The sequence below is a fragment of the Carassius carassius genome, chromosome 48 (genome assembly GCF_963082965.1).
Source record: "Carassius carassius chromosome 48, fCarCar2.1, whole genome shotgun sequence".
Taxonomy (NCBI): Eukaryota; Metazoa; Chordata; class Actinopteri; order Cypriniformes; family Cyprinidae; genus Carassius; species Carassius carassius.
Window position 1 is genome coordinate 13945491 of NC_081802.1, and position 18754 is coordinate 13964244.

Below are 18754 nucleotides of genomic sequence, written 5' to 3' on the forward strand. Positions count from 1 at the left end.
CCTGTTTGAATCCGTTGGAAATGTCTGTCTAAATGCTGCGGGGATAGTTTTGTTGCGTGTATGTTTCGCCTTTTTTTCGTCTTTTCCCAGATACTGACACACTAAGGTGATGTCGGCGTAAATGAGTTGACATGTTTCAAGTAATCCCACTGGTGTTTTTTTTTTGTATTTCCGCTGTGTACCGCTAGATGCGACATATCGTTGTTTTTTTATCCACCACTCTCTTGCCATCACCATTATAGCTTACAGGGAATCCAAAGTGCACCCACAAACCAGAGCTGTTGGTTATTGGAGGATCTTCTATTTCTTGTCTGTTAAACGCATTGGCCATTTTGCAACGCGCCTTCAGCGTGTATTACTGAGTGAGCGAGCGCCTGACTGAGTAGCCTAACATAAACATATAAGTTGGTGTTTTTTTCTTCTTCGGGGGTTAAAGTCAAAGTCAAAGTCAAAGTCACCTTTATTTATATAGCGCTTTAAACAAAATACATTGCGTCAAAGCAACTGAACAACATTCATTAGGAAAACAGTGTCAATAATGAAAAAATGATAGTTAAAGGCAGTTCATCATTGAATTCAGTTATGTCATCTCTGTTCAATTAAATAGTGTCTGTGCATTTATTTGCAATCAAGTCAACGATATCGCTGTAGATGAAGTGTCCCCAACTAAGCAAGCCAGAGGCGACAGCGGCAAGGAACCGAAACTCCATCGGTGACAGAATGGAGAAAAAAACCTTGGGAGAAACCAGGCTCAGTTGGGGGGCAAGTTCTCCTCTGACCAGATGAAACCAGTAGTTCAATTCCAGGCTGCAGCAAAGTCAGATTGTGCAGAAGAATCATCTGTTTCCTGTGGTCTTGTCCTGGTGCTCCTCTGAGACAAGGTCTTTACAGGGGATCTGGGGCTCTAGTTGTCCTGGTCTCCGCTGTCTTTCAGGGATGTAGAGGTAGAGGTCCTTTCTAGGTGCTGATCCAGCATCTGGTCTGAATACATACTGGATCCGGGTGACTGCAGTGACCCTCTGATCTGGACACAGACTGGATCTGGTGGCCACGGTGACCTCGGAACAAAAGAGAAACAGACAAATATTAGCGTAGATGCCATTCTTCTAATGATGTAGCAAGTACATAGGGTGTTATGGGAAGTTTTTCCGGTTCCGGTTTACCTAATTAATGCAGCCTAAAAATCCTTTAACGGATTTGGATAATAAAAGCATATTAGTATGTTATGTGTATGCCAGGTTAAAGAGATGGGTCTTTAATCTAGATTTAAACTGCAAGAGTGTGTCTGCATCCCGAACAATGTTAGGTAGGTTATTCCAGAGTTTAGGCGCCAAATAGGAAAAGGATCTGCCGCCCGCAGTTGATTTTGATATTCTAGGTATTATCAAATTGCCTGAGTTTTGAGAATGTAGCGGACGTAGAGGATTATAATGTAAAAGGAGCTCATTCAAATACTGAGGTGCTAAACCATTCAGGGCTTTATAGGTAATAAGCAATATTTTAAAATCTATACGATGCTTGATAGGGAGCCAGTGCAGTGTTGACAGGAACGGGCTAATATGGTCATACTTCCTGGTTCTAGTAAGAACTCTTGCTGCTGCATTTTGGACTAGCTGTAGTTTGTTTACTAAGCGTGCAGAACAACCACCCAATAAAGCATTACAATAATCTAACCTTGAGGTCATAAAAGCATGGATTAACATTTCTGCATTTGACATTGAGAGCATAGGCCGTAATTTAGATATATTTTTGAGATGGAAAAATGCAGTTTTACAAATGCTAGAAACATGGCTTTCTAAGGAAAGATTTCAATCAAATAGCACACCTAGGTTCCTAATTGATGACGAAGAATTGACAGAGCAACCATCAAGTCTTAGACAGTGTTCTAGGTTATTACAAGCGGAGTTTTTAGGTCCTATAATTAACACCTCTGTTTTTTCAGAATTTAGCAGTAAGAAATTACTTGTCATCCAGTTTTTTATATCGACTAAGCAATCCATTAGTTTTTCAAATTGGTGTGTTTCACCGGGCTGCGAAGAAATATAGAGTTGAGTATCATCAGCATAACAGTGAAAGCTAACACCATGTTTCCTGATGATATCTCCCAAGGGTAACATATAAAGCGTGAAGAGTAGCGGCCCTAGTACTGAGCCTTGAGGTACTCCATACTGCACTTGTGATCGATAGGATACATCTTCATTCACTGCTACGAACTGATGGCGGTCATATAAGTACGATTTAAACCATGCTAATGCACTTCCACTGATGCCAACAAAGTGTTCAAGTCTATGCAAAAGAATATTGTGGTCAATTGTGTCAAACGCAGCACTAAGATCCAATAAAACTAATAGAGATATACACCCACGATCAGATGATAAGAGCAGATCATTTGTAACTCTAAGGAGAGCAGTCTCAGTACTATGATACGGTCTAAATCCTGACTGGAAATCCTCACATATACCATTTTTCTCTAAGAAGGAATATAATTGTGAGGATACCACCTTTTCTAGTATCTTGGACAGAAAAGGGAGATTCGAGATTGGTCTATAATTAACTAGTTCTTTGGGGTCAAGCTGTTTTTTTGATGAGAGGCTTAATAACAGCCAGTTTGAAGGTTTTGGGGACATATCCTAATGACAATGAGGAATTAATTATAGTCAGAAGACGATCTATGACTTCTGGAAGCACCTCTTTTAGGAGCTTAGATTTAGGGGGTGTCAGGGGCGTTGCCTGTTACGTCGTTTGGGTTATTGGGCTACCTTGTTGAACGCATATCATTATATTTCACAATTTTTTTTTTTCCAAATATAATTAATTAGTCCAACGAACCGTTCGGTCCATAATGCGTACCGCATACCGAACCGAAAGCCTCGTACCGAACGGTTCAATACGAATACACGTATCGTTACACCCCTAATATATATATATATATATATATATATATATATATATATAGACCCTTGCTGCAGCTAACTTCCACAGGCTACAAACAGCAATATAAACAACAGCTGTGCAACAGCAGTATAATTTAATAATATAAGTATACAAGCACACTGCTCCGCTGAGAACACCACTTACTGGCTACCATGGATGTTATGAAGACATCCCGATAGTGCACTTAATTAAAGGTTTCTGAATGTGAGGGATCGTCAGGTAAAAGGTCATCATCATGTGGATAATTTGTTTACAACTAAATTATTATTCATTAATTTTACTAAAAGTTAGATTGGGCAGGCCTTCACAAAATGAAAAAGGGGCAGGTGCTCCAGGTACCCACTGCACCCCCTTCTCCATGTGCCTGCAGTATAAATTAGGTGAAGACTGTCCTCTTCAAAAACATTTACTGCCAAATTGTAACAATATAGCATGCATTGACATGGGAGACACTCTACCCTATCTTACCTTATGTGTGTTATATGAAAATCAAACATATTATGTTGGTGTTGCTTGAATCATGTTAAGTTGAAGTTAAAGTTGAGATAAATTAAGTTAAAGAGACTTTTTCTTGTTTCTGCAGTTACTGCTTCATTATTTTACTTGCTGTGCTGATAAACAAAGGTGAGAACAAAAACATGCTTTGTTTCTAACGTAACCCCGGCTTCTTGAGATACGGAATGGGTACTTCGTCTTCGAAGACTGGCTATATAATCTGGAATTTCACCATAGTATCCTCAGGTTACTCTGACTGAAGTGATAACTGCAGCTACATAGCACGCCAAAGTATGCAGTACTCATTCTGTATCTCAGGGAATCAAGGTTACGTAAGTAACCGAGTACGTTCCCTGTCGATACTTCACTTGTACAAAGTCTGCTAAGATGCTTTAAGGAACCAGTACAATCCCACTGTGATATGCTAGAGGAACAAAAAATACTTGAACTTGCCTTAAGCACCCAAGGAGGGGCCCAGAAGGACCAAGTATTTTGCAGAGAAGACCCTCAGGAGGCAGTAGGGCCAAACTCAGAGAGGTCAGCCCAGCCTTGTATAAACGTCTCAAGATAATTCAGAACAGTCTAGGAACTCAGTGAGGGCCAAGAGTGTACACGAAGAAGGCAAACACCAAGCACTGGTTTTGTCATATGATAGAGTTTACAAAACCAGGGAAATGTGGACAGCGAGGCCCAGCTCTGCATTGGACCCGGTTCACACAGTGCTCCCCAACCTGTGTTGGAGGTGTCTGTCGAGACCACCTTCCTTCTGCAGACCATTCTCAGGGGCATACCCCATTCCATCCACTAATGATCTTTATAAGGGGCCAGGGCTGTTACACAGCCATGGGATGGAACTCGTGGTTTCAGCCAGTACTGTAGGGGCCGCATGCGGAGCAGGCCCAACTGAAGTACAGGAGTCAGGCCATTAGGCCCAGCATCCTATGAAATTCCTTGAGAGGGGGCGAGAGGCTCCAACTTTGAATGAAGGCACTAGCTGCTGAATGGCCTGCCTACGTTCTGGCGTGGCTATCGCCCTCATTAGGACTGAGTCGAGAACTGTTCCCAGGAATTCTATCCCTTGGCAGGGGAACAGTGCGCTCTTGGCAAAATTCACCCTAAATCTCAGGCATTCTAGGTGGCTGAGGAGGAGGGATCTGTGAGCTAGTAGCTCATTCTCTGACTGGGCCAGATTGAGACAGTTTTTGAGGTAATTCAAAAAGCGTATTCCTGTCTGTCTCAGCGGCGAAAAGAGCCACATCCATGCACTCTGTAAAAATGTGAGGAGCTAGGGACAGTCCAAAGGGAAGGACTGTGTACTGATAAGCCACCCCCTCAAAGGCGAATCTCAAGAGTCATCTGTGACGGGGGCTATCTGGATGCGAAATTATGTGTCTTTCTGGTCCAGTGAAAAGAACCTTTCCCCTGGGCATACTTGTAAGAGGATCTGTTTCAATGTAATCATCTTGAACGACCATCTCATGATGGTTACGATTCAAGTGGCTGAGATTGAGAATGGGCCTTAGGACGCCATCCTTCTTGGGGACAAGGAAGTAATGGTTGAATAATCCTTTATCACTCTCAGCTGGTGGAACTGTTTCTACATCCCCTTTTGCCAGCAAATTCATGACCTCGATGTGTAGGACATGTGCATCCTCACTTTGAACCGAGGTGGAGACCATGCCGCTGAATCGAGGGGACTTCAAACGAACTGGAGTGTATAAACTGACTCTTTGGGGATGGCCAGCCAGGCCTCGGCCTGCGTGGCAAAGGGTTGGATTGGTTTGAGCAGTGGGCTGCCGAATTTGCTCTCTTTTTAAAAATGTTTGTTTACTTTCTCTCGCTATAACAGCCACTGGTTGTATGGACAAACTGTCGGTACCCAGACATGAACAAGGTGCTCGAAGGCTCAACAGAGACTATTTTAGGAGTGGTCCGGCTGCTCCATATCTGAAGCATTCAATTATATGCTGTCAACCATGGCGTTTCACTTACTCCCCCCCAACCAAAACCAGATCACACACAGCCGCAGAGGGATGCTGGTCTGGAAGGGAGACGTGGACAGGTGAAAGAGTGAAGAGAGAGTGGAGAGAGTGGAGAGAGTGAGGAAGCGGGAGGGCATGAGGTGTGGTGTCGCTTTTTGGCAAAGGCTTCGTAGTCTCGTAGAGCAAAGATCTAGTAATCGCCGCTGAAGGCGAAATGCCCGATTATATAGCCAAATGGCTCCGCCCATTCCATTGGTCTGTTTTTTATTCACAGCACAAACCAATGGCAGTGCAATTACACTGCATTATTGAAAGGATTCAGTCATCGGAGAAAAAGGGGTTTTCCCCAAAGTGTTTTAGCAGATGCAGTGAAGTATCGATAGGTAACTATATTTAAGTGTTAAATTCATTTACCATGCATAAATACCAGACGGTGTGCTTACAGTAAAACAAAAATGAACAAAAAAAAACATATATATATATATATATATATATACTTCAGTGTGTCTGCAAATCCCAGTAGAGGCTGTTATTGGTGGTTCTGTAGTCCTGCCGTGTTCCTCAGCTGAAAATGATCATAAACCTCAAGACATTGATGTGAGCTGGAGACACAATGGGAGCAAAATTGTATTTGATATAATTCCACTCAGAAATTCACCAATGACACAGGATCCAGAGTACAGGAACCGAATTGAAACTTTCCCTCAGGAGTATCTGAAAGGAAATTTCTCCATCAAACTCATCAATCTTCAACATACTGATGCAGGACAATACATTTGTTATATGAAAAACTAAAATAAATATCAGACTCTAAAGCTGATCATCAGTGGTATGTGAAAATATTTGATTAGTGCAATATGTTTTTAAGGTTGCACTTTATTTTACAGTACATGTACTAACATGTACTTATAGTGTACTTACAATGTATTTATCTAAGAAAGTTCTGGTAACACAAGGTAACTACATGGGGTAGGGTTAGGTATGGGGTAGGTTCAGGGTTAGTACCTAGTTATTACATAGTTATTGTAATTACTATAATAAGTACATAGTATGTACATGAGGAACAGGACTGTAAAATAAAGTGCTACCGTTTTTAATATAAACAAAGTCAATTGTTTTAAAACCTAAATTCTGCAAGTGTTTGATCCAATATCTGAAATTCACCAATTATCCAATATGAATGCTACTGTATATCACAGTGAAGTAATGTTTTCTGTAAATGCTTTCTTTTTTCTTTTTTTCAGGATCAAACCTAGGAGGAACAGAACAGGAGGGAAAGGGGCCACGACTGTCTTTGCTCTTGATTTGTATTATATCACCTGTGTTATTGGTTATTATTTTCATTGCAGTTTTCTTTAGAAAAAGGTGCTCAAGCAGCCAGAGGGCAACTGGAAATGGCATGAGTTTGGCCAATCTTGAATAAGTATGAATCAGGCTGATAATCATGATGAAGAAGTTGCTAAATACCATTACTTTCTTGCAGCAATGGCAGGAGCATTTGCATTAAACATGGAAGCATTAAGTATCTGCCTTCTCTCTTTTTTCACCTTGTAATTTAAATATTGTGAAGACATATGCACACAAGTTCTGTGATTATCAACACATTAGTACATTTTTGGATAATGTGACAGGTATTTCTGTACATGTCAGTTTTTGTTTTCTAAATAATTATGTTGAACTTTATGATTTTGTCAGACTGCACTAACTTCTAAAATGTTAAATCTGGTATGAACCCAGCTTACAGACCTTGATTTGTGACATTCCGAAAAAACATAGATATAACATTTTTCCTTAATGTTTGTAGAATCTTATTTAAAGGTTACTATGATGTTCCTGAAACATCATTTAAATCTTTCAAACACCTGTTGTGACCAAGTACCAAAAAGAGACAAAAGAACACAAACTACAATTGTCTTTAAGGCCACAGCCTTAGATGAAATGAAGATAAACAACTTTAAACATATCAAGAACTGAGTAAACAACTCCACAAAAGCATTTCCAGCTTCAATTGTTACTAACCAGATTTACTTTATTTATGTCCCACATCTACAGAAGTTCTTATTGAGAATTCACAGAGGTTAAGTGGTTAATGAAGTTGCTTTTTTGGGGGGGGGGGGGGTGCACCATCATGGATATCAGTGTTTGCTTTAGTTGGGCTTTTGACCCTTGACTTTTGTTGAGTTGCTTGTTTTGCAACAACTGCGGGTGTTTTCAGAAACATTTCTCCATTGATAAAGCAGGGCACCATGTCTGTTATAATAACAGACAAATGATTACATTAAAGTAGTTTAAATGACAGCTTTTTTTCTGTACTTGCTGTATTAAGGAACTGATATGTTATTAAGAAATATAAAACTCAACCAATGTGAAAAGAAATATTTTGCAACACTTTTGCATTTCAGATGCTTAATGTTGATGTGTGTAAATCTAAAGATAACACTGTCAGTTAACTTTTTGTTTAAAACATGTTTTGTGTAATTAATCCATTCACAGATCTCACTGTCAAAACACTGATCACCATGATGATGACATGGAACATAAAATTTTCAACAAGACATCACCATCCAAATCCCTGTTAATTCTCAGTAATTATTTCTGTAGATGTATGACAGAAATAAAGTTATTCTGGTTAGTAATAACTGAAGTTGGGAATGCTGTTTCCTTCTCAGTTCTCGGTTCCTAGAATGTCACATTTTAAATCAAAATTAAGTTGAATGTTTTAGAAATATCATACAGTTTTAAAAATATTCCTTGAACGTCAGGAAAACTGGACATATTTTATGTTTCCAGAACAAACACTGAATATTTGGAGAATGTACTTATAACAAAATTATGTTAGCTGGGAACCTACGCTTGACTTATACTGTGTTCTTCAATAAAAACAATTTAAACCTGTATTGAGTATGAGTTTGGTGCTTTCATTGTTGCTGCCACAGGTGAGTAAGCAAAGGATTTGCTTGAAGAACAGAAAACAGATAGAATACAATACAATGCAGATTTTATTTCTATAGCACATTTAAAACAACTGCCATTGACCAACGTGCTTTCCAGCAACATTACAAACAGAAACAAAAACATGACAAAAAAAATAAATAAATAAATAAAAATAAAAATCCTAGTCACTCTAATCGATTCTAAAAGCTCTAAAAAAAAGGTACAATTTCAATTTAGCATTCACAGATGGAGAAGATTTAATGTGCATTGGGAGATGGTTTCATTATCACGGAGCAGCCACTGCGAAAGGCCTATCACCATTTGATTTTAATCTAATTTTGGGAACATGAAGAATAATCTGACAGGGAGATCTTAAGTTTCTTGAACTTTGATAAGGAATCAATAGGTCAACAATATATTTTGGAGCAATGCCATGAAACACTTTAAAAACCATCAGCAAAACCTTGAATTAAATTCTCAATACTACAAGCAACCAGTGTAAAGAAAACAAAACTGGAGTAATTCTCTCTCTTCTTTGTGTAAGTCAAAAGTCTAGCAGCAGTATTTTGTACTTATTGAAGACAATTTAATTGACCCGTGAAATACCTATATAAACTGAATTACAGCCCTGGTGCAGGCTGTACCAGTGGGCCCTGTTTGAAAGTGTTTATTTTGTATGTTCGTTCTGTTTATTTGTTTGCGCTATTTACACAGTGTTTAAGTTTTTTAAGTTTGTAAGTGTCCAGGTACAGAAACCGAATAATTAAATGTAAAATAGCACTGTAAAAATTAAATATACAGTCAAACCAAAATTTATTCAGACACCTTCAACATTTCTCACATTATCAGTTTATTTGCTATAGTTTAGAAAATGGTAATAAAATATTACAAGAAATCAGAGTTAAACTGTCAGAACAAATTAATCTGGATAATATCAGATAACTTTGATAGAAAGATATGTAATGGATTACAATCAAATAAAACTTCAGACATCTGTCAATACTTTGTTGACCAATTACCAAGTAATGATTAATTTTGTTCAGTCTGTAGTGTGAAAAGGTTGCATTGGCAATTCCGGGGGAAAAAAAAAACATGTAAGCAAAACATGGTCAGGTCACAGTGTCTGAATAAATTTTGGTCCCAAATATATATATATATATATATATATATATATATTTTTTTTTTTTATTATTTATTTATTTATCAATTTCACTATTAGTAAACTGTATGAAAATGTTTGGGGTATAATATGTCACAGTTCGCTTTATGTCAGTACATTTGCCAAGTATGATAACCCATACTTGGAATTGGTGCTCTGCATTTAACCCATCCAAGTGCACACACACAGCAGTGAGAAGTGAACACACACCCGGAGCAGTGGGCAGCTATAGATAGAGCTATAGAGGAGCAACTGGGGGTTCAGTGCCTTTCTCAAGAGCACTTCAGTCATGGATATTGAGAGTGCAAGAGATCACTGTTCATTCACTCCCCTCTACCTACAACTCCTGCTAGCACGAGACTCGAACCTGCAACCTTTGGGTTACAAGTCCAACTCTCTAACCATTAGGCCACAGCTGGCTCTCTTATTTTCTTTAATTTTAATCTTTTCTTTTTTTTTTCATTTGATTAACATTACAGCAGCTAGTAGCTAAATTAGGCGCGGTAACTTTAAGAGACTATGAACGCATCCAATATAACATACGATTTTTTTTCTCAACTTTTTACTTTCACTTAAGACATAACCAACAGTTTTTTCGAATATACTATCCAAGACGGGTATTGTCACATATTTTTTATGTATTTATCGGTACAAGAGCAAAAACAGACAAATTCGGTGTTCAAACGTTTTGAGACGTGTCTCTCTGCGTGAGCCCTGAACACCAGAACACTGCAGTGATAAATTGGGCTCTTACACATTTTCTACACGATTTCTATTTGTTCATTCAGGTGCAGGAGTAACTTAAAGGAGAAATTTGCAAAGGAGAGCTCGGTTCAGTGTTGCTGTCTGTGAGATGCGGGCGGCTCTCTCTCTGCGTGCGCACCGAACTCAGTGCACGAGTAACTAGCTACTCAGTTCAGCTTTTTCACGTCTTGTGTTTGAATGTTTTAAATTCTTTTAAATGGTTAAATTGGCAAATGGCAAGGCTTATTAACATGAGAAAATTATACGCTTTTGTGTCGACACGCAGCAACGTTCTGTCAACTGTTATGATTGTCTTTTTAGGCTGGCTTCAGCCATACGGTCGAGATCGCTGGGGCCCCTCCTCAGCCGTGGGCCCCTATATTCATCACCAACTTTCACCCCACTAAGAATGGCCCTGCACGGGATACAGAGTACAAGAAAAGAACTGAGTGAAACTAGTTGATTAGTGAATTAACGTTTTCATTTAAATTTGATTACTTTAAAATCTAAATACTGCATGTGATTGGTTCACCAGTGATGCTCCAGTCTGAATGCTGATATATATAAATTACAGATCAATCTGTTGCCTTTATCACGAGGATGTAATGTTGTCTGTCAATTTTCAAGAATTTTCAAGCACAAAGGAAAAGCAACTGTGAAACACAAATCATGGCTTGGCTTTTCAGAAATATGTTTAGTTCGCATAGAATTGCTGTGCATTTAGGATCTCAAAAACAATGTTTATGTAGGTGACATTGCTGTAAATAGCCTCAAAACAGCACCATATAAACTACTTGGTAATAATTTTTAATTTTTTTAATTTTTAATATTTTTAGATATCCGTTTATTTTTTGTTTTTATAACAATATAAAAAAATTGTGCTTTCGTAAAACATAATTATTATAAAAGTTCAAAAATACTAAATCTGAAATTATGAGAAATAAAATACTACAAAAGAAATTTCCACATGAAAAGTACAACTGACAATCAATTTTATGAAAAATTAAGAAATTTAGAATTTATAAAAAAGTTTTTTATTTCACAATTATGACACAATTATGATTTACCAAACAAAATCATGAACCCCACCTCCCTTTTTGTATTTCATCCCTTTCACAGATGAATGAATGACTCGAAAAACCTGAAGACTCGAAACAGGTGAACTAATTTCAGAACAGAACCCTAGGACGTTGCGCATTCGAAACTGATCGAATCAGTTATAAAAGTTCAAAAATACTAAATCTGAAATTATGAGAAATAAAATACTACAAAAGAAATTTCCACATGAAAAGTACAACTGACAATCAATTTTATGAAAAATTAAGAAATTCAGAATTTATAAAAAAGTTTTTTATTTCACAATTATGACACAATTATGATTTACCAAATAAAATCATGAACCCCACCTCCCTTTTTGTATTTCATCCCTTTCACAGATGAATGAATGACTCGAAAAACCTGAAGACTCGAAACAGGTGAACTAATTTCAGAACATAACCCCTAGGACATTGCGCATTCGAAACTGACCGAATCACTCCCTGAGATGACTCGGCAACCATAGCAGCCATAGAATGGCCAATGGCATGGGCCATTTGCTTGGTTGCACGGAGAGACATATCCATGTCTCACTTTAGTTTTAAAAATGCTTCTTCACTAATGCTCCCACCCGTGCTCAGGTCTTTCAGCAGGTCAGCCTGGTTGGCCTGCAAATACACCATGGTGTGTAGGGCAGCAGGAGACTGACCCACTGACTGGAACACTTACCGCTGGCTTTTTTCAGTGATGTTTATCTCATAGGGGAGAAATATCCAGCAAGCATCTCTTCCATATGGGGCATCATTGCATACCACTGTGCCTTTGCACCCATGATTGTCGGATAAATCAAGGTTGTGGGTACAAAGATGTTAGACGAATATGGTTTACTTAATGATCGAGATAACTTGTCATGGAGTTCAGGGAAAAAGGGCAGAAATCAACGTTGGGGTCCCTTCACTCGGCCACCCAACAGAAATCTTTCATCCAGCTTGAACGGAAACTACAATAAATATACATTTCTGTTCCCTTTCAGTTCAATCAGAAAATGACTGATGAATGGGGTCTTGCCCTAGAGCCCAATCACCTTCGAGTGGTAACAAAATGAGGAAATGACCAGGAAGTGACCAGTTCATGGAAGGCACCTTTAAATGCATGAAACTGTTCTGGTGCTTCCTCTGCCTTCACTGCCCTCGGAGCGGAGCGGCCAAGGGGTATGCTGAGATTCCCCCAGTGGAGCGTTCTGTTGTGATGCAATTGTGTCCTCAGAGCAACTCCGCATGCTGTGGTGGTCCCAAGTTTCCCTCCAAGGCCAGTAAGTTCTCTTCCACGCTTGTGGCCAAGGCTTACAGAGCTGCGGGTCAGGCCACTTCTGCCCTGCATGCCATGGCCACCCTTCAGGTCTACCAGGCCAAGGTGCTCAAAGAGTTGCACAGGGGCAGTGCTGACCCAGGGGTTTTGCAGGAGGCGTGCACTGCTACCAATCTCACTTTCCGGGCGACAAATGTTACAGCACGCTCCTTGGGTTAAGTGATGTCCACTTTGGTGGTCCAGCAGCACCACCTATGGCTAAACCTGGCAGACATGAGGGAGTCTGATTGGACTCAGCTCCTCAACTCCCCGGTATCCCAGGCTGGCCTCTTTGGCAACACGGTGGAGAATTTTGCCCAGCAGTTCTCTGCTGCCCAGAAGCAGTCTGAGGCCATCAAGCACATCCTGCCCCGGCGCCCCGCTGCTGCCTCCACACTGCTGCTGACACAGTCCCTTCAGCCTGCTCATCACCAAGGGCACCCCCTGTGGTCCCCTCCACTCCCGTTCAGCCACAGCAGCAGCCTTCACCCCAGCCACAGCGAGGAGATGGCCACAGAAGGGCGTTGCCACCTGTCTCTGCCACTAAACCTGCCAACTGGGTTCACACAATGATGGTGGGCAAGGATGCTCCTGACATGCGTGGAGGTCGCAACACTGCTGGCAAAGGGCACGATAGAGCTGGTCCCTCCAGCTGACATGAAGTCCGGCTTTTACAGACCCTACTTCATACCCAAGAAAACAGGTGAGTTAAGCCCAATCCTGAACTTGCATGCCTTGAACCGAGCCTTGAACCCAGTCACTGTGTTGATGGGTGCACACTTTAGAGGGCAACCTTTGAACCCTTGCTCTCAGTAGAGCTAAAGTTTTTATCATTGAAAACTGCACCCCTGATGGCTTTGACTTCAGTTAAGAGGGTCGGGGACCTCCAGGCATTTTCAATTGAAGAAGTGTGCCTGCCAAATCTCACTTTATCTTGAGACCCCAGCCTGGATACTTGCCCAAAGTTCCCACCTCTCCCTTTAGAGATCAACTTGCATGCTGCTCTGTCCAGTACTTATGCTCCGCACTTACGTAGACATAACTCAGCTCTTTATTTGTTACGGAGGCCAGCAGAAGGGAAAGGCTGTCTCCAAGCAGAGGTTATTCCACTGGATAGTGGATGCTTTTGTCCTGGCTTATCAGGCTCAAGACTTGCCATGCCCCATAGGGTTGAGAGCTCACACAACTAGGAGTGTAGCCTCTTCCTGGGCACTGGTGCATGGCGCCTTGCTAACAGACATCTGTAGAGCTGGGGGCTGGGTGACACCTAACATATTTACAAGATTATATAATCTCTGTGTAAAGCCCATGTCCTCTTTCTGACATAGCGTAAAACGTGACCGACTGAAAGGGAACATCTAGGTCACGTATGTAACCCTCGTTCCTTGAAGGAGAGAATGGAGGGAACGGAGACATTACGTCCCTTTGCCACATTGCTGGTCTGCTGAACGGCCAGGTCACAGGGCTCGGCTCCTCAGCGAAGACTTGAATGCGAGTTGCTTGCGCTGCTCCTTATATACCCACACAGCAGGGCGGAACTCGCGATGCAAATCCCACAGACCAAGACACACTGTGTACCATTGGCTCATTTTGTTACCACTTGAAGGTGATTGGGCTCTCGGGCGAGACCCCATTTGCCAGTCTCTTTATGACGTAATGTCTCCATTCCCTCTTTCAGGGAACAAAGGTTACATACATAACCTAGACGTTTGTTCCAATAGCAAAACTATGTTAGCATTTTATATGACTTCATAAAAACAGGTAAAAAATATATTGATTGGTTATGGTGGTCAGAGAGAAGAGAAAAATGCAATAACCCTTACCTAAAACCTAAAACTAACCCTTTTTTATCATAATAGTTTACACAAACTAATCTAAATCTTAATAATCACTCATAATGGAAATCACTACTGAACAGTGGGATACATTTTATTTACCATCACTGAGCAGACATGGACAGACAGTATGCATTTATTTCTGCACAATATTTTTTTTCTCTAATATCTGTTAACTCTAACCCAAGCCTAAGCCTAACATTAGCCCATTATGAACCCAACCTTTTGAAAGGGATGTTGATCCAAGACCAACTAGGTGTCAAGAAAAGCAGGCTGGATTCAGATGCGGGTTAAACAAAGCTTTATTCAAGCAGAAAAAATCAGAGCATGAAATTGGCCATTCTGCTGTCTCCTAATCGAAAGAATAGCAGCGGCTGACATCAGCCGCAACAACGGCAGAGGAGGTGAAGCCAGCAAGGTGGGTCGCTAATCCGACCATCTACAAAATCGACAGCCGAGACCCAGGATGGGATGAGAACCAGATTCTTGGCAACTGAGCACACGGAGAGGGGGCAGAAAACAATATGGCTACGAGCACTGGAGCCTGGTGACGAGACAAGACATGGTGAGTACACTGACCAACAAGATGATCAGAGCAATTGGGATGAATCACAACAGTCTGACAAAAGACAGAGAAACACAGGGAACTATAAAGGGAGGAAATTAAAAGTAACAAGGACCAGGTGGCGAACAATATAGTTTAACAAGCAGAGAACAAGGAGGGTGGGGAACAAATAACACAGACACACGCACGTGGTAAGCTGTCAAACAATCCACACCCACAAACATACACACACAACCCTCAAACCAAAGAGCAGATGATTAGACCAGTGACCCGACACTAGGATGTTTATCCAGGAAACATGATCTGCTACTATTCACTTCTAAGTAAATATTATTCAGTGCAAGTACCAAATGTGCTCTAGCCCTTCTATTTTAAACATACACTCCTGAACAAAATCTTAAGACCAGAGGATGCATTGCAAGTTTTACACATTTCGCACTAGTGGATCATAACTGGGTTGTAAGTGCAACCCAGAGAAGAAAGAAGAAAAGAAGAAACAGGAGCAAGATACAAAAAATACAGTATAGGCAATTTATTGAAAACTGCATTTAAACTCAAACAGGCTGTTCATCAGCTGATCAAAAGTTTAAGACCATAGCCATAAAAAGGTCAAATCTGAACAAAAATATGGCTTTCATGTCATTGTTCTTCAAGCAGTCATACTGTCAAGATCTCCTGATGGCAAAGGCAAAAAGGCTTTCTCTCTTTGAACGTGGCAGGGTTGTTGAGCTGCACAAGCAAGGCCTCTCGCAACGCGCCATCGCTGCCGAGGTTGGACATAGTAAGACATTTCTTAAAAAATCCTGAGAGTTATGGGACAAAAAAAGTCAAGTGGTAGGTCCAAAAAGATTTCACCTGCACTGAGCCGCGGGATCCGACAGGTTTGTCCGTGAAGACACAGGTTGGTCCTCGACCCAAATTAAGGCCCTTACAGATGCTGACTGCAACCCAATAACCATGCAGATGTCATATGCTAGAGAAGGGCTTCAAGAACGAAAAACGTCTACAAAGGCCACGTCTCCTCCCACGACACAAACTTGCCCGTTTGGAATTAGCAAGGGAGCATCAAACATGGAAAACTGAACGGTGGAAGAAAGTTTTATTCTCTGACGAGGAATAATTTAACCTGGACAGTCTTGATGTCTTCCAACGTTACTGGCATGACAAGGAGATCCCACCTTAGATGTTTTCTACGCGGCACAGTGGAGAAGGCTCCATCATGATCTTGGGTGCTTTTTCCTTCAATGGGAAAATGGAGCTTCAGGTTGTGCAGGGGCGTCAAACGGCGACTGGCTATGTGGATCTGTTGCAGCAGTCATCCCTCTTGACCAAAGGCCCCCGTCTGTGCGGTAATGACTGGGTCTTTCAACAGGACAACGCTGCAATTCACAACGCCCACCTGACGAAGGACTTCTTCCAGGAGAATAACGTTGCTCTTTTGGACCATCCTGCATGTTCCCCTAATCTAAATTCCATTGAGAACATTTGGGGATGGATGGCAAGGGAAGTCTACAAAAACGGACATCAGTTCCAGATCGTGGATGCCCTTCGTGAAACCATCTTCACCACATGGAGCAATGTTCCCACCAGCCTCCTGGAAACAGTCGCATCAAGCATGCCAAAACGAGTGTTTGAAGTGATCAACAAGAACGGTGGGGCTACTCACTACTGAGTCCTTTTTTGACACTTTTAGTTCTGTTGTGTGTTTATTTTTGGGCTATGTGGATCCTGCTACTCCCATCACAACTATGCTCTGTGTTTCCTCCTCATCTACACAGTCTCTCAAACTTCTGGAGTACACAAATCTTTAACACAGAGAAGATGTGAAAGAAAGGTCTTTTTGAGGCTGATCTTTTTAGGCTGTGGCAAAACAAAAATTAATTTCCCTGAACAAAATAAACAATTTTTCCTCTTAAAGAATAAAGAAGGATGTATTCCAGCTTCACCAATCAAGAACAGTTCTTCATCAAAGGTGTGTAAAGCATTCAAACTTCTACAGTAGTTGTATTCCATTATTTCAGTAATATAGGAGCTGTCCTACACAAAAAAATAAATAAATAAATAAATAAATAAATAAAATTAAATAAAAAAAAACCTATAGGCATAAAACCTAACCGGGAAGACTGGTGTGTGGATTATGTGCGTAGTGACATTGATATGCTTTGTTTAGAACAACATTTTACAATTAAACAAACAAATAAGTTTTAATATAAAAAATAATAATAATTGGGCCACAGAACACACAAAATATAGACCATAATTTGTCATTCAAATGTATTCCTTGCCAGTCAAAAATAGCTAATATATCTGTTTTTTTTTTTTGGAGAAAATGTCACATTAAATGCCACAATTAATGCGGAAGCCACATTGACTCTGCAACATGGACTATTTTTGTCAAATGAGCTCATCGTTTTCACTTTTACATTGTTAAACTTTTACATTTTAATTTGAGTGGTCACTTTGAAAAACTAAACTGTACAATAGCACACAGGTAAGCTTTAGTCAATTTTGAGGCAAATATCAGATCATAAAAAACACGTGCTAATATTAAGGTAGCATGGAAGCTAACTGCTATATGCACAGAAAAAAATGTTATGTTGACTTTACTTAATTTTATTATGTCAAGGGGTTGCACGAAATAAATTTTTCTAAATCCAGATATATTTTTTAGGTTGAGTGTACTTATATTTTATAAATTGGTTGTACTTATATTTTATAAGTTGATTTTATTTATAAAAAAAATAAAAATAAAAAAAAATAACATGCTGCAATGCATGCTGGGAGCCATGGGTGAGTTTTGTTCTACAATAGTACCCAGCATGCATTGCAGCATCTTTTTTCGTCACCATTGTTGAGGTTCATTTTCTGATTATTCATCTCTGTGAGTGACTAATTGCTGTCATAGAAGAAAGATGTATAAGCACAAGATAATTGAAAAGTCCTTTTTGACTGATTATGACAGAACCACTGGCTCTTTGAATGTTTTTTATTGTAAACATCCAAACTGTCATCAAAAAATGCTGAATAACAACCAATATCTGATAATATTCTCTCTATGATTTTGAGTTATAACAAACATGTCTCATAAACACATGGTTACAACAATCAGAGAAAAATAAACTGAGACAAAAGTCAAGGGTCAGGAGCCCAACTAAAGCAAACACTGATCTCTTGCATGGTTACTTCAAATTAAACAATAAATCAACATCTAAACCTTAGTTCATTCTCAGTAAGATCTTCTGTAGACGTCTGACAGAAATAAAGTCAGTCTGGTTATTAATAAGTGGAGCTGGTGATGCTGTTTCTGGGTTTGTTTAATCGGACTGGAAACTCCTTTTGGCGCCTGTGAAAATGTGCATTTGCGTGCATGTGCACAGCATCAACTTAATATTTTCATGCTGAATTTAATTAATTCACATGGCTTGGATTTAAATGCATGTAATTCGTATAAAACTAATTCATATTTATTAATTAAAATCAAAAACTAAATTTAAAAGGATTAAACTAGCAAAAGTTAATTACGCTTAATTTAATTGGGGCCATAATAATTTTTTTTCAGTGTGGTCACAGGTTAATGACACGGTGTCCCAGAAGGTCAGAAGATGAAGATAATGAAAGCTGATTAAAAATATAACTCAGGTTCATTAAAGAGTGCGAACTAGCCATAAACAAAGGATGAACTAGAACAACTTAAATATAGGGCGAATGATAGAATTAAAGACAA

General features: G+C 39.9%; 1 protein-coding gene and 2 long non-coding RNA genes across 5 annotated transcripts in view; all 3 read left to right on the forward strand.

Moving 5' to 3' along the window:
- The window catches only part of LOC132131520 (CD276 antigen homolog), a 440273-nt gene that overhangs the window by 86075 nt on the left and 335444 nt on the right, over nt 1–18754 (forward strand). The gene's annotated exons all lie outside the window — the stretch shown is intronic.
- Nucleotides 3424–7479, forward strand: LOC132131527 (uncharacterized). The gene is made up of 4 exons (XR_009428888.1): nt 3424–3558; nt 5914–6240; nt 6677–7000; nt 7380–7479. It is a non-coding gene; the product is annotated as an uncharacterized LOC132131527 (long non-coding RNA).
- LOC132131525 (uncharacterized) overlaps nt 16825–18754 on the forward strand; it is a 187221-nt gene continuing 185291 nt past the window's right edge. For all 3 annotated transcript variants that reach the window (XR_009428886.1, XR_009428884.1, XR_009428885.1), the window contains exon 1: nt 16825–17002. This is a non-coding gene — a long non-coding RNA (uncharacterized LOC132131525). The remainder of the gene's footprint in view (nt 17003–18754) is intronic.